Here is an 11,008-nt window from a genome sequence, read left to right on the forward strand (position 1 = left end):
AAGCACTCTGGCAGGCAAGGCCAGTTCGTTTACCTGCTGCAGCTCCCACTGGCTCCCAGCACATCCCTCGGCCTGTGCCACTTCCCGCAGCCCCCATTGGCCTGGAGCAGCGAACCGCGGCTCGTGGGAGCTGTGGTCGGCTGAACCTGCCGACATGGCAGGTAAACAAACTGGCCCAGCCAGGGCTGGCTCTACTGTTTTCGCTGCCCCAAGCAGCGCACTGAATTGCCGCCGTGGAAGGCAGGGGCAGTCTGTGTGCCGTTAGGGTGGCATGCATGTTTCTGCGGTGGCGGCAATTCAGAGGCAGCTTCTGTCTTCAGCCAGAAGACACAAGCTGTGCCACTGTGGACAGCTGAACATAGACACTGCCGCCGAATTGCCGCCGACGCGGAAATGCCTGTGCCACACTAAAGGCACATGGACGGCAATTCGGCGCACTGTTTGGGGGCAAAAACACACAGACTGCTGCCCCTTGAAGATTGCCGCCCTAAGCACCTGCTTGGGGTGCTGGTGCCTGGACCCAGCCCTGGGCCCAGCCCGCCAGGGTGCTTACCCTGGTGAGCCATGTGCCAGAGATTGCCAACCCCTGTTATATTCAAACAGCACATCACCAAGCATCAGTAGAGCTAGTTTGGCTTTCAGGCTCCGACGGCTGCCTTCCTTTATGGGGGAAATCCACCTGTTGAACCAGCTTCTGCATATCACAGAACAGTCATGGCTGGGGATGGCCTATAGACAAAGCAATAGTGCAGGGAAGTCTTTGTACCTGACATGTGACTGGGAGGCAGGTGGCTCAGAATTTGCCACTGTGACAGACCCAGGCCAGTGTGGTACAGGAGTCTGGTAGAGGGCAAATATACTAGTCACTGGCTGAGTAATTTTCTGTTCCCTGAGTGACTAAAGCAGGGGCCGCACTGGAGCAATCAGGAACCTGCTAGAACCAATTAAGGCAGACAGGCTCATTAGAACACCTGTAGCCAATCAAGGCAGGCTAATCAGGGCACCTGAGTTTAAAAAGGAGCTCACTCCAGTCAGGGAGGGGGGAGCCAGAGGAGAGGAAGTGCGTGTGAGGAGCTGGGAGCAAGAGGCACAAGGAGCTGAGAGTGAGAGGCTGTGCTGCTGGAGGACTAAGGAGTACAAGCGTTATCAGACACCAGGAGGAAGGTCCTGTGGTGAGGATAAAGAAGGTATTTGGAATGGGGAAGTAGCCCAGGGAGTTGTAACTGTCATGCAGCTGTTACAAGAGGCACTATAGACAGCAGCAATCCACAGGGCCCTGGGCTGGAACCCAGAGTAGAGGGCGTGCTCCGGTTCCCCCCAAACCTCCCAACTCCTGATCAGACACAGGAGGAGTTGATCTAGACTGTGGGGAAGATCACTGAGGTAAGCAAATCTGCCAATAAGCGCAGGACCCACCAAGGTAGAGGAGGAACTTTGTCACACCACACAAAACTCATTTATTCTGACCTTTCATGGGGTGTATGTCACCCAACAACCCAAGAGGACGTTCCCCTCATAGTACTAGAAATGGGTGACCATTGCCCTGCTAGGTGGGGGCACTGACAGATGTTTTCTTTATGGTTCTACATGCTTTGAAGGCATTGCACCCTGGGTCGGATTCTGCTCTCAGTTAAATTAAAGTGAACTCACAGCAATATCATTGACTTTAACATCGTTACACGAGTGTAAATCTAGAGTAAATGACGGTAGGGCCAGCTCATACAACATAGGCAGCAAACCCAGGTGTGGGGCAGGAAGCTCTGCAAGGTTCCCCTCACAGTTTTCTGTACATTTTTCCATCCAGGGGGTAGATTTCCATTCCTGTGACCTTACTTTCAGATTTGCGTCCGACGAAGTGGGTATTCACCTATGAAAGCTCATGCTCCAATACGTCTGTTAGTTTATAAGGTGCCACAGGACTCTTTGCTGCTTTTACAGATCCAGACTAACACGGCTACCCCTCTGGTACTTGATACCTTCAGACTGCCCACTCTTCATACCACTCCATTGCACTGAGCCCTGGTCATGTGAAGCACCCTCTGCAGGTCTAGGGAAAAGTGACAGGGTGGATACAGCTGATTTATGATTTATAGATGCTTATTTTAAAGTATTTTTTTTAAAATTATGTATTTAAATTGTCACAGTTGCAGGAAATTGTGGGGATCAGACAATAGGTTGGATCAGACAATAATTATTTAATGACAATAGATGCTAAGATTCAAATAGTTAAAGCTTTATACCTGTTAAAACACAAATTGTCAACATCACACGTCAAAATATACCAAGTAAATATTCTTAATTTGAAGTCTAAGTTCTCAAGCAGCATTTTTTCTTACTTTGCCTATCTGTAAATTTTTAGTTATTATTGATAGAAACATTTCTTCTCCAGTTTGTGTGCACAGTAAAATCGACATTTACCAATAAAAATATAATCTGTCCAAGCCTAAATATAGTTTATCCCTAGACTGCCACTGATTTTCCACATCACTGGCCAAGCAACTGTTGAAGGGAGATGTCCATGAGCACACATGACAGCTTATAAGGAAACGCCTTCCTTTTATACTGACTTCTCCTGTCAGGAATGTCAGCAGAACTTTCGCGCAACATGCCAAACGTTAACCTGAATGTTTTCCTTAGTTACCAAGAGTAGGAATTCACACTGTCCTCAGCGAAGCACAGGGACTTTCTGTGATAATAACTAGGACAATAGGAAGGTATGTTTTCTTGACCCATTGCAGGAAATCCTGTCTGCCTTGCATGGAAATTCAACCTTTTCCTGGACTGTCTCCTGCTCAGTTCCAGTGTTTCAAGGGCCTGAATGAATGTGTTTTGAAGGAAAGCAGCATTTTTAAAGGACTCTTACGAAACCTAATTTGTTCACTGACTGTTTGGATCTGGGTTTCGTTAACTCTGGGCCTTGAGTATACTGAATTGCTGTCCAGTGATTAGACAGACAATTATCTCCCTTTTGGGAAATATTCAGTGGTAGTCTGAGCTAAATTGAATGGAGACCAACACAATTTTTAGAGTGATTCTAAACTGAAACACTTGAATATTTCTTTGATAGGGCTAGGCAGGGCCAAGGAAATGGCCTGGTTTTGTATAGTTTTTTAAAAACACTGTTTAATACAGTAATTCAGAAAAGACTGTTGCATGACTGCGTCAAAATAAAAAATATGAGCTGTGCCTCGTGCCCCAGTGGAAATCACACTGATCATTCAAACACAGCTGTCCTGCTGTGCATTTGTATCTGTGGCCCTCCAGGATGGTGACATGTCATAATAGCAATCCTGGCTCAGAACAGAACTAATGAGAGAAACATCTGTCTCCGTTACTCTTTCCCCTCTGCCCCCAGACAAATGGCACTTCTGATTCAGATTTTATATTTGGGAAGTGCTCCCATATAAGCAGAAATACCTGTCTAAGCTTTATTCTCTCTCCTGTTAAGACTGTATAGACCATTTCTACTTAACACTACTGCCAGTGTTGATTAAAAATTTTAATCCAGAAAGTGACACAGTACTGCTGCAACTTGATTCCAGACCAAAGCAGTGTGAGTACAGGTTGCTTTGTTTTTTAAAGGGAATATTCCTGTGAATAAAACCCACTGATTCACTCTGCTGGCATTAGTGAGAATGTGTTTATGACAGGAAAAGCAAAACAAAAAAACCCCAACCCCACTATGTAGCTCTCAAATTGAGGCAGATGTATTAGCCTCCCATGTCACTGATTAATCATGGCTGTGGTCAACCTTGTCACCCACTTACCCATTCCCTCTCCTCCTTTTGTCCTTGTCATAAGTTAGGCCCTAATCATGCAGTGTGACCCACCAGCTCTGGTGCCCAGCTAGGATGCTATATCATTACTAGGTAAATAAATATTCACAAAAAGAGGAGCCACAGAAAGTCTTCTACAGGGATTTTTGAAAAACTTTTTATGATTCTCATAATAGATCTTTTGAATGGTGCATGGATAATTTGTGAACAGAAAAAGGTTGTCTTCCTGTTTAGGTTATTCACAGAAGCATTATCACTTGGTTTAGGCGACCAGTCATACAGTGCAAATAATGATTCATCAGGACTCTGAGCAAATGGGTTGCAGACAATCCCTAGGGGAACCAAAGTTTGTTTGTCTGTTTTCACAAATTGTTTGTCTGTTTTCACAAATTGTGAATAAGGAACATATCTGTAAACAGTGTGAACTGTGTGTGCATAGCTTACAGTAGTAAAAAGAGGGCTAAATTGATCAGATAAATTATTTGTAATGAATAATCTGACCAGCTCCAATCCAGACTGTACCTTTCTTCTTTCCTTTTGAAAGATAGAGTGAAATTATCCCTGCAAACATTTTTCTGAAGTCGAGAGAGATTTTGCTCTTTTAAAATGAACTTTAACAGACAAATGTGTTCAGTAGGCACATGGAGCTCGTGCATGAGGAGCACCTATTTCCAACATACTGGCTCCAGGCAACAATGCAACTACTGCAAGTATAAACACCTCATTCTTCTCAGGGTCAGGCAGATACACTCTTTTTTTCTACCAGCATGAGTGAGTCTGTCTGCGTGTATGTTAGTGAGGGCCAAATTTAAAAACCTTCACAAAATGAGAGAGATGCACAAAATGCTCTTGCACATTTAAAAAAAGGGAGGGAGGGGGAAATCTCACATATGCTCTTGTAAATGCAGGTTTCTGCTGACATGGTGGGTGCACAACTAGTCTGCATGCCCCCTCCCTACAACTTTAAAGCTTTGGTCCACAATGTGTAAAGAGTGACCGTACATAGTAAGGGTGTCCTTTCATCAAGGGTTTCCAGTGAGAATTTGCAAATGATGAGAGTGCAGTTCAGATAATAATATCAACAGATCTATCTATCTGTGGTACTTAGACAGCAACCATCCCCAGCACCATGCTATCTAGGAGAAGAACCACCATGAAGAAGAAATGTGAGCTTAATTAACATACGCTCAAGGGTACATTATTTAATAAAATTCAAAATATAAAAAAGTTTGTTTTCTCTCTTTGTCCTCTTCTTGTGGCTCCTTCCCTGTCTGCATCTCTTGACCTATTCTCCTTCCCCATCTGTCCTTTATCTTTCTGTCTAGCCTGTCTTTTTGCCCTCTCCCCTTTGCCCTTATCTCCCACCCTCCGCCTGGTTCTTTCTCTTTCCTCCAAGGTGCCTGTAACTACTTCCCAGAGTTATTTGGAAAACAAATATAACTGAAGTACCTTGGAAGTTATTTTTCTGCTGCTTGACCTCTAGGGCTAGACAGTAAATGGGAATGGACAAGCAGGTACAATACCATGCCCTTCCACTCAGTACTGCAGTCTGGCCAAAGATTCCCTTCCAGGGCCCTGGGACTTACAATTAGCACCTTCTATTTCATTCTTCTTCCCCTTCTGCACCAGGGGAATAAAATAAAATGTTGGAAGTTGAATACATTAGGTCAAGATTTACTGCCCTTAATGCTTTGTGTATCCTTTATTTCTTACTCCTTGCTCTGTCTTTTAGGCTGCCTTTCCTTCTGGCCTAACCTCTCAGCCTCTCTGGCTCTCTTTCTCTCATCTCTCCCTGCTCTCCTCGCTGTTTACCTCCCACTTCTCTTGTCCTTCCCTTCCCTCACATGTTTCTGTCTCTGCTCACGTCTCTCATTTTTCCGTGTGGCCAGCTCTCACAGTTTTACTGCAAGTCTCCTTGTGATATTTGGTGTTTTTCCTTTTAGCCCTAGATGCTGGAAAGAAGAGATTCAAAAAATTCAGCCTGCACAGACACCCAAATGGTTCAAATCTGGCAAAGCTATAAGCAACTGAAACCAGGGTTTTATAATGGGAAGTACTGAGTGCCAGCAGCTCCAACTAAATTAAACTCTGTCCCTGTACTGTGTATGCACAGTAACATTTATATTCACATTTCTAACAGTCTTCTAAACTCTGCAATACACTGACAAACACTTCTTGAAGCTATTATTCCTGTTTTTAACACCTGAACTTTAAAATGTCACATGGAGCATTTATAAGGCCAGGAAAAAAACAAGCAAACATCCCAGCTTGAGTATGATGTGCTCTCTTTAGGCGTGATCCAAAACCCATTAGAATCAATGGGAGTTTTTCCACCTATTTCAGTTGACTTTGGATCAGGCCACTTGGTGCCTTTTAAAATTACAGAGGAAAAATACCCAACAGAAATGCTATGCGCTAAGTTGCCCTTTGCGCCTGTAAGTGACAAAACTGAGGTGCTGTCTTTGAGCTAAGTATTTTAATTTACCGTTAAATAATAATAAAAAAATCAAACTTCAAAAATTCTGCTCCTCTTCATATCTATACAGTACATTCTATTTAATGAGCTCATGTTAATTTTGTACTAGGATAGTACTCATAGTGTGGTTGTTAAAGTTGGCTGCTATTCCGACATCCATGTTTATAATTGTACCATGCCATTTCACTCTGTCTCTAGCTATAAAAATAATAGCTGTTTTCAACTGAAATATGAAATTCAGATGGATCTTAGGTCTCTGTGTTTAATTATATGGGTGCAACTCCAGGTATCACTGGGGTGTCAAATGGGTATAACTGAAGGCAGAACTGGCACATTTTAATTTGAACTGCTGCCTATGAATGAAAAAAATTGATTTGTTTATGTTTAAATATGGTTATATTGCATCAGCTAAAGCACTTTTTAAATTAACTTTTATTACATCCAGAGAGCAAAGTTTTGCCTTCTGTAACGCTCCCTTGATGGTTACAAAGATGTAGCCAAGTTCAGAATGCCACCCTTTGAATCTATTAAAATCAGTGGGAAAATGCTAACAAAACCCAGCTTTCCTATAAAGCTACCTTGGTATCTGAGTGGATTCATTAGCAGAGATTTGCCAATTGCATGGAAGAAATGTATCTGATTTAACGTTGTCTTCTGGTGAGAACTGAGCAGCTTCCTGTAAAGCATTTTTTTAAAAACACAGTGAAAATCATCAACAAGCATTGCACTGAAACGTCAAGGGAATGACATAAACCAACAAAAACAGGGAAAAGTTCAGTGAAGGGGCAAACATATGTCTTCTAAAACCTATGCACAATGGGAAGCCACCTTATCTGCTTCTGTAATGCGCCTTACTATGCCTAAGTAATGAGTATTAGAAGACAAACAGTATGTTACATTTCCTCTTAAACTGTACATTCCTTTGCTGTGCAAATGAATATGAATCTTGTGTGACATGTCATTGTGCTATTTTGTTTTTCTGAAATGTATGATTTCATCCACCCTGAAAAGTACTATGCCGAGAGCGAAATAGAGTGTAAGCAATGGATACCTCTGCATGGACATTTGGAAACATCAAAGATTTGACTATTAATCATCCCAGCATTTCTGTGATCCTCCCACCTCTGTGTTGAGCTCACAGAATCTGAGCACATTGCACTGTTGCATTGCAATCTGATGTCTGGACAAAATATGCTCCTTCTGGCCCTGTGTACTACACAAGTAACCTTGGTTGTTACACTCCATTGTGACTACAGCTGGTAGAACTGTTAGTTGTGAACAATTTATTCATTGGCTTTGGCCCTTTTTTCTGTATGTGTTATCTGCCAACATATTGTCAGTTTTACAAATTTTTTTGTTTTTTAGAATTCTTTGAACAGTGTTTATGCACATAATTGGGCCGATGTGTTTTCATAGCAAGTACTCCTTATGCTATGATTGTCAAATATGGGTGCCTCAAGTTAGGCTCTTGCATCCATGTTTATGCACCGAGGTAAGTGGCCCAATTTTTTCAAAAGTGCTGAGCTACACACCAGCTCCCATCAACAGGCCCGAATAAGTTCTACTATTTTTCAAGCAACTCCAAGTAACAAACCAACCTATACAACTTGTGATCTGCTTGTGTACCCCTCCTCTGTTGTTATTAAAGTACATCCACACTACCTGCCGGATCAGTGGATAGTGATCACGTTGACTCCAGAACTCCACCAGGGTGAGAGGTGGAAGCGGAGTTGACAGGGGAGCCACAGCCATCGATTCCGCACTGTGAGGACGGGAGGTAAGTTGAAATAAGATACATCGACCTCAGCTACACTATTCTCATAGCTGAAGTTGTGTATCTTACATCGACCCCGCCACCCACCCAATGTAGACCAGGCCTTATTAATGCAGGGGCTCTATGGCAGTATAGGATCAGATGTAGCAGAGCTCCATTCCTTAGGCCCCTCCCTCCCCTTTCACTGAGTGTTGGTGGTATCCAGCCCATCAGTTGCTCTACTAGCCTTACATCAGCAGGGAGTTCTCCTACAAAGGGGAAATTACCACTGATCATCTCTGACCACTTTCAGTCCACTCTGTGGTGCTTATGGAATGCACAGTGGACATAGTAGATCAGATCAGCGGGCCATTAGTGTGTAGGTGTCTCTAGTTAGCCTCCCACCCCAAAAACTGAGAGTTAAAATCAGTGACAATTTTTGAGAACATGGGATCTAAAAATTGGATCCTGGTGTTAACTCCACAGACTTCATTGGCATTGCCTCCGTGATGAATTGGACCCAGTGTGTGAGAGAACATAACTGACCAGAAATGACTTAGCTGGGGATCTGAGAAGGGTTGCAGCATTTTCTGACCTGTGGCCTGCATGTCAGTGAAGTGAAAACCGTGTCACGCCTGCAGAATACACTGCATGCTGGCCTTTTTCAGTTTTGTATGAATAGCCTAGCCTCCAGGCCCCCTCCCACTCCCTTTTTGATGCACCAGATGGGGAGGCATGAGACGCTTTGTGTTTCTGCAGGGCTGAAGAGCAAATCTGCTTTCTAGCTACAACTAATGAAACTGATTTGATGAGCTGATTATTATTATATATGATTATTTGCTAATCACTGACATGGGGTTTGGAACTATACCAAACACTGAGGTTAAGATATGATATTGGCCCCTAGACCAGTGGCTCTCAGTCTTTCCAGATGACTTTCAGGAGTCTGATTTGTCTTGCATGCCCCCAAGTTACACCTCACATAAAAACTACTTGCTTAATCAGAAATAAACGTACAAAAGTGTCACAGCACATTATTACTGAAAAATTGCTTATTTCTCATTTTTACCATATACAGGACAAGCTTTGTTATCCAGCATGTCGGGGGGAACAGAGGGTGTGGGTTAGTCAAAAATTCTGGTTAACTAAGAGTTATACTTACCAATGGAGAGAGTGAGTTTGGGTATGGGAGGAGGCTCAGGGTTGGGGTGAAGGAGGGGTTTCGGGGTGCCGATCCAGGTGGCACGCACCTCAGGTGGCTCCCCTCAAGTGGTGACATGTCCTTGCTGCTCCTAGGCAGAGGCATGGCCAGGCGGCTCTGTGCACTGCCTCTACCCGCAGGTGCCACCCCTGCAGTTCCCATTGGCCGTGGTTCCTGGCCAATGGGAGAAGCAGATCTAGTGCTCAGAGCGGGTTGGGAGTAGCACATGGAGCCCCCATGTCTGTTCTTCCGCCTAAGAGCACCAGGGACATGTCATCGCTTCCGGGGAGCCATGCAGAGCCCTGCGCCAACCTGACTTTTAATGGCCTGGTCAGTGATGCTGACCACAGCTGCCACGGTCCCTTTTTGACCAGGCGTTCCGGTCAAAAACCAGACACCGGGCAACTCTATTGAAGATTTGTATTGGGAGGTATCAGAAATGCCGGTTTCTAGAGCTTTCATTGGCAAAGTGCCAGATAACACAGCTTTTACTATAATTATAAAATAAATGAATTGGAATATAAATATTCTTACACTTCAGTGTATAGTATATAGAGCAGTATAAACAAATGATTGTCTGTATGAAATTTTAGTTTGCACTGACTTCACTAGTGCATTTTTTATGGCCTGTTGTAAAACTAGGCAAATATCTAGATGAGGTAATGTACTCCCTGGAAGACTTCTGCGTATCCCTGGTTGAGAACCAGTGCCCTAGACCTAGACAGCTGCAGCGGCACAGGAGCCAGCAAATAGAGCTGCTAACAGGGGAGTTTCAGTGGGAGTTTCCAGAAGGAGGTTGCAGGGGAGACTAAGGCAGAGAAACCAACAAGCCAGATAAGGGAAGGGGCAGGGGTCTGCCAGCAGCCCAGTGCTCGTTGGGGGCCTGTGGTGCGGTGTGTGGCGTGGACTGCCAGGCAAGTCACACTGAGCCTCGATTTCCTTGAGCATCTTCCCCAGTCTGGCATAGTCCTCCTTGATACAGTCCAGCGAGTAAAGCTAGCCGTATCATTCGCACATGAAGGACAATCAACGGATTCTTTCCCGCTAGGATCCTTTTCAGCCTCAGGTCCACATCCTGTATCTTAGCACCCGGCAGAGAGCACACCCTTCTGTTCTCCCGATCAGCTCTAGTTACAGCCCTGTCTAATTCTTCTCAGTAAAGAGTCTCCATCACGTAGACTTGCTTTTTCTGGTGACAGTGTGATTTCTCGGTCTATCCCCGCACCCGCTGGCCGCAAGACCTCTCGATTGTATTCGCCCTTGCAATCGTCCTAGGGCTCATATTTGGTGTCGCCTCATTGACTCCTCCCTCCTCTGCAGGACTAGCTGCTCGTCTCTTTTTCCTTGCCCCTCTCTCCTTCAGCGAGCACCTGCTATGCTCCATCTTCATTTTCCAACCCAGCAAACCTGTTCCTGAGTTCTATTTCTCTGTCGCTGGCCCAATCTTTCCTCTGCCTGGTGTTTCTCCTAGTCACATGCTCCACCGTCCATTTCCCACCCAGCGGTCCTCCTCAGAATCCTTTCCTGCTCTCCATCTGCTCGTCTGAGGTATCCCCTGTGCCTCATTATGTCTGTGTTCCATCATCTGCTCAAACACCCTTTAAAACTCAGCCAGAGTTTCCACCTGCATCTCCAGTCCTCTTATCTTTTCTTCCAGCAGCTCTATCAGGCGGCACTTCATGCAGACAAAACTCCTTTCAGGTGCCCCCTCCAGGACCATGTACATGCCACAGCTTCCACATCCGGTCATCCCTCAGTGTGTCTCTCACTGTGCCTCTGTCTCAGTCATGGCCTTCCACCTC

This window comes from Chelonoidis abingdonii, chromosome 3, assembly GCF_003597395.2.
Source record: "Chelonoidis abingdonii isolate Lonesome George chromosome 3, CheloAbing_2.0, whole genome shotgun sequence".
NCBI classification, from domain to species: domain Eukaryota; kingdom Metazoa; phylum Chordata; order Testudines; family Testudinidae; genus Chelonoidis; species Chelonoidis abingdonii.